At 43.6% G+C, this 6,300-nt stretch overlaps 1 pseudogene; it reads right to left on the reverse strand.

Moving 5' to 3' along the window:
• Positions 1 to 642: 642 nt before the first annotated feature.
• Positions 643 to 5,981, reverse strand: LOC123049517 (NAC domain-containing protein 73-like; annotated as a pseudogene).
• Positions 5,982 to 6,300: the final 319 nt, after the last annotated feature.

The following is a 6,300-nucleotide window of genomic DNA, read 5'->3' on the forward strand; positions in this document are numbered from 1 at the left end:
GTTCGTGACTTACAAAATAGTTTATTGATTCATAATATGTTTGCTGATTCAAAAAATGATCATGCATTTCAAAAAATGTTCGTTAAATCAAAAAAGTGTTCGTGAATTTCAAAAATTATTCCACTAATTTCCAAAAAAAAATGTTCATCGATTCTAGAAATGTTTGCCTATTCAAGAAAAATGTTTTAGAAAATGTTCACAATTTTTAAAATATGTTTCCAAATAGTATAAAATGCTCATGAATTAAAAAATGTTCACTATTTTAGAAAATGTTCAAAAATCTGTAAAAATGTGGTAATGTATGTTCTAACGCACATTTTTACACACATTTTTACAGATTTTTGAACATTTTCTAAAATAGTGAACATTTTCTATTTGGTCATGGCAATTGAAGTTTATGATTTTTTTTTTCTCCCGTTCTAACGCACAGGCCGTTTTGCTAGTTTTTACTACCTTTTGAGTCAGCTAGAGTTCTAGACTGATGGAAAGACAACTACTTGAAGACTAGCGGCGCAGATCAGCTTCCTGTTATGTAGCAAGTTTCGGTTTTCAAAGGTTTCGTGTCCAAGACTTTTACAGCCGTTGTCGGTTTATTTCGAACTGACAAGTCTCTAAAACGTCTTAAATTTATGTACAGAGGGAGTACTGATAAGTTTCAAGCCCTTTTGAGGGACTGACTGGCTGTTGTTTGTCAGTTTCATGGATATGAAATTTGGAGCGGTGCTCCTAAGTTGGCAGAAAAAAAAAAGGTCTGCTACCACTACAACAGTAAACATAGCTGAGCTACGTTCATCAGCAAGCTGCAGGATCTCTCATATACAAAATTTTCTCGGAGATCCATCACTCATACACAGATATAGTACAACATACATCACGAGAAAAACAGCCTCTTCGCGTTGCGCCGCCACTTGAGATCCCCTACTCTTGGTCCAGCCAGTTGAAGCTATCCAGCGACCCGATCGGCAAGTCCTGCCGTAAACACACACGAGATAAGGAGATGAGCCATGAGAGATATGCACCGGAAAACGAAACGAGCATGATGAACGCCGCGGCGCTTACGGCCAGAGAGGAGAAGTCCGGGGGCGTTCCGGCGTCGGGGCACCCTTGGAGCGTGTCCGTGTCAACAAGAGGCAGATGCTGCTTCTCAGGGTAGGCGGCGTCCGGGGTTCCGCCGCGTGACGGGTGTTCATCCAGGTCAGGCAGCGCTACGTCATCAATGGCATGCGACGAGGTTCCAGCGAGCCATTCCGCGGCTCCCCGAACAGCAGATAGGCGGAACTCTTCCTCCTCCTGTCAGGTAACATGAATGACAATGAAATGAAAGAAGTTATAACAGTTTACAAGGTGATACAATCTGCTAAGTGCTGACTGCTGAGTATATGCACAATATTATTAATTTAGGAAGAAAAAGGCAACTTGAGGGCGTTATCTTGGCAGCAGAAAAAGTAAAATGCATGTCCTATTCAAGATGTGATTTCGGTTCATGAAAAGCTTGGCTCACAAGCTCAAAATTATTGTGTAGCGATCAGGATGGATTATGTATTGAATTCTGTAGTGAAGGAATCAGAAGGCTGGATAATATACTACTATAAGTTGCTATGCATGGATCTTTAGTAGTATTTGTGGAACAGTTGGATGCACTCTTGCAAGCAGAGAAAATTCTCCTATCTAGTAGGAGTATCTAGTTATTTTTGTGCAGTATAGCATCTGTACTACATGAAACCTACAGTTGAGAAGGAATTGTTCAAACGGTGGGATCCTAGTATTGCAACAAGGCTTTGTTCTGGGCCTTCCAATAATTCACCCACACCACAGATCAGTATTGCAAGTCAATACTCTACAGTCCTATAAACAAAGTTTATCGGGTGTACATAAGATTTTACGTATTTGATAGATATAGATAAACTGAAGCTTCACATGGTCCATAAAGTTAGACAAAACCTTCCACAAAGTTGATTTGTAGTTTCATCGGTCAATGAAGATTTACCTGATTCTGCCCGGTTTCGAATGGACTACCGTTTGGGCGACAAGGCTGCGGAGGGTACGTCATTGGGGTTGTAGGATCGATTTTCACAGCAAATGAATCGGATTCTTCATCAACAGCGAACATTACACACTGCCCAGCTTTCTCTGACGGCAACTGAAAGAAGACTTTGCAAACAACAAGCTCCCCATCCTTTTCATTTTCATCTACCCCAAGGTGATACTGATGCATCGTCCAATTAGTCTTTTCTGCCTTGTAACCTCCTTTCCTAAGAACCATTATTTTCTTCCACCCTTTAATGTCACCGTTATTATCTAAGATATGTCTGGATTTTCCAGTCTTGTGCCATCTGAGATGCTCATCACAAACATTGTAGTCGCTGTTGCTAATCTTGCGACGCTTGCGCGTGCCAACATCATAGGCATTACAAATTTTGTGGAAGAAATGACTGGCGATCCCGTCTAATTTGACACCTGCAGACGTATATGAATTAGCTAACGAACACTTACTCTGCATAGTATGAGCTAACTTTCTAATTCAGAAAGCCCTGATAACAATTCCAAAATAAGAATCATGTACCAGGGAGATTTTCCGGATGTGTATAGCAGATTCCTTCGGCCATCTCTATGGTTGGAATAAAATCATCTATTAGTACATGGGACACTGCCCTGCCAATCTTGCCTTCTAAATGTCCAAGCAGTTCAAGATCCGTTGGATCAAATTTAACACCAATAGGGAGTCCTGGCCACTGTGATGAAACCTGCAATATGAAGACATGAGGGTTTAGCATTTTTCACTTTAACCAAGAGGAAGAAAAGACCACGATAACACTATTTGGAAACAGAGGGTCGCGTATTGTTGTTTGGATGGTGTGTGTGTGTTTGTTTTTGCGGGAAGTGTTAGTTTAGTTATTACTCCCTCCGTCCCAAATTGCTCATCACTGAAATGGATGTATCTAGAACTAAAATACATCTAGATACATCCATACGTGCGACAAGTAATTCGGAACGGAGGGAGTAGTACTAAGTGACACTGAAATAGCAAATGAGAAAAAGGGTGGTGTAGAGTTATTTCCCGAATTGTAGAATGACATGCATTTGGAACAAAATTTGCAAGCTAGAATGAGATGTATTAGGAACAGAGGGAGTACAAGGCAATATCCAGAAGTTGTACAAGTTTGCAGTTTGCCCTGTTTTTGTTTTCTTATTTCGGTTTTGATAGGTTTCTTAGGTTTTGCTAGCATTGGCTTTTGTTTTGTTTCGTTTTGCTTTGTAAACTTCTGCATCTTTTCAGAGTTCTTCTAATGCGAGACAACATAAATTTTTTATACCATATCACCATATCACCATAAAACCAGGTTCCATCAGGTTTTTACTTGCCTGGATAAACAGCATGCATTAATATGTTGTATTAACTGAAGGACCACCATTCTGGTTTATATTTGCCTACTCGTAATGGCAAGGTTACAAATGAAGCATCTACTATGTAGTTTAGAACATAATGTTTGAACAAGCTTATCAAGTGCGATAACGGATACAATGAAACTATTACTTACTACATGTCATTTGCCATGCAGCTAGGTTTTAACAAGAGCCCATCAATTTAAAAACAAATTGTATGTGCATGAATGAAGTACTTCATCAAGTAATCCATGGAGTACTGGTGTTGCATCTGATGTTTTGTTTGGACCTAGTGCATTTGTGAAGATCAAGGTTGAACTTTATGCACCAGATTTTAATGGGCGAAAAGAAAACTACTCCCTCCGTCTAGGTGTGTAAGTCATCTTACGGAAACCAAATAATCCCAAAACACTTAGGCGCGGTGCATTAACTTCTATCTCGTTTTTTGTTTCTTCACATATCAACCAATAAGAGACGAGGGGCGTGCATGCTTTTAATGACTTGAGACTACCAAACACAACATGCAGTGGTTAGTTCATTGCATGCAATGATATTAATTAGCAAATAAACATTAAGGTCTCTCGTTTTTCTCTCCTCCTTGGTCACCGTGCACAACCTAAGATGACTTACTCACCTAGACGGAGGGAGTACTAGAGAACCATTTTTTGGAAAAGGAACTACTAGAGAACCATGCATAAAAGTAAATGAAACAGTCATATTAAATAGTTAATGGTACTTACATCACAATTATCAATGCGATGTTCGCAGTTTGGGCACTCCATCTCTGCTTCTGGAACCAATTCCCCGTTTCTTATCATCGTAGCAATTATCTTGCCAGTAACAATGAATGGCCTGAAGTAGAAATGTGTGAGATAAATTTATTTTTGGAAGCATCGTTTGATGCCTAACAGATAAAGAATTTAATTAATGATGTATGGTAGAGACCCCACTTCTGTCAACAAAAAGCTATCTACCCTTTTTTAGATTCACAATGTAGCAACTAAACTAAATGGGAATATATGAACGGATTTGTACACACAGACATCTATCTGAATTTCTTGGTTCAGTCATAGGATATTAACTGTGGTAAACAGATTTAAAGCCAACTAGTGAAGAATGGTCATGTTCACAAACTCAGAGAAAAATTCTAGGAATGAAGATAATCAGTTATGTGCTAATTCTGATAAATTTGATAGATTAGCACTTGTTTGCAGATCTTTTGCCCTGCATTGCTATTTTCAACGTACGTAGCCAGAGACAAATACAGATCATCGATCTCTGTTTTATCCTCTGTTTCTGAAGAAAGAGGCGCCTAAAGCAGAGCATGCCCATTGATTGGTCTGAAGAGCCAGTGATTTAACCAACATGCACTTGGTGACAACATGTCCAATCATGATCAGGTGTTCAGATTGGCAGAATGCAATCGACAGTTTCCTGCGAGAAACACTGGGATTCACCACGACACACTGAAACCTGCAGCTGTCATTTTTGTGGCACTGCAAGCAAACGGGAACCTGGAGGCTGAACAGAGGGGTTCTGAATAAGCATTTCCGCTAGCAGATAGAAAGCCCAGCACCGAGCATGTTCGAGATGTTGGCATACAGAAACGCCTTCTATGATCCACCCACCAGTAATATTTGTTCCAACGAGGTGCGATGCATCAGACATTGGTACTGAACCTCAACGCCGCACCTGCACCATCAGATACTAGCAGTAGCAGCAGTTCGACGATCCAGCAGCGCCAATCAGCAATCTGATGAAGTAGAGCACCACGAGACAGAGACAGACAGGTGCGACCGGAGAGCACCACGAGATCAGAATTCAGATCAGACAAGAACAGAACGGAACAAAACCCTTCTCTGCTTCCGCCGAGAGGTTGGCTCCTCCTCCTCAACCACAACCTCAATCACACCGCGAATCCCCTGCACTGCCGCTGCAACAACAAGTAGAACCAGCCCGGATTCCTCTACGGCGGCGCGGCGGCGTTACCCTTCTCTGTTTCCGTCTTACTGTTTTTTTTTCCTTTGAAGAACTCTGCTTCCTTCGGGAGGAAGGCGGCTCCTCCACCACAAACTGGCCCAAAACCCCCAGCACTGGCACTGTAGCGATGAGGGGAAGAGGAAACTGGCCGGAATCGCGTCGGCCGCGTTACACCGGTCTGCTCTCCGACGATCTGGCGCGCATTTGGTCGGTCAGACTGACACCTCCTCTGCCGCGCGCTCAAGCTCCGGATGAACACCAGCACCCTCCGGTCTCCGCCAAAAACCACGCACCGGAACCCACCGCTCGCCGATCAACCGCGACGCCCCTCCTCCGGATCAAAACCGAGACCCTCTCACCCCATCAAATCCCCAGCCCCCCTCGCAACACAGCAGCAGATAATACCCCAAACCACGTGTGAAAATAAAGCAAAAAAAATCCGGCGCATGAAACAAAAAAATCCGAGCAGGAAAAAGATAGAGAGACCGGGTCGAGAGTAGTAGAGACAGAGCCCAGAGCGGATCACTTACTCTTCCATGGGCGCCCGGCTGCGCCTGCGGAGGCTCGGCAACGGTGGGAGCAGAGTGGTGGGCGAGAGGGGAGCGGACGAGCATCCGAGGGGGAGGCGAGGAGCAAGGGTGGGAAGTTCTGGGCAAGTGAGGTGGGATGGCAGTGTCCGAGCCTCCGGTGCGCGCGCCTTTATATAGGCGAGGGCGAGAAGACGCGCACCGTGACCAGCGGCGACCGTCCAAAACGTTTTGCCCGGCGCAGCAAGCAAACCGCCTTGCTTATTAGGCTCGGTAGGGGAGGTTTGGGTATGGTTCTGTCGCTCCGCGGGGTCTGGGCTCGGGTGCAGAGGTTCGGCGTGGACTCGGCTTGCCATGGTTGCCCTGCCTGCTTGCTCTCAGATTCTTTTCTGCGAGAGGAAACTTTTCC

This window comes from Triticum aestivum, chromosome 2D (assembly GCF_018294505.1).
Source record: "Triticum aestivum cultivar Chinese Spring chromosome 2D, IWGSC CS RefSeq v2.1, whole genome shotgun sequence".
In the NCBI taxonomy this organism is placed as follows: Eukaryota; Viridiplantae; Streptophyta; class Magnoliopsida; order Poales; family Poaceae; genus Triticum; species Triticum aestivum.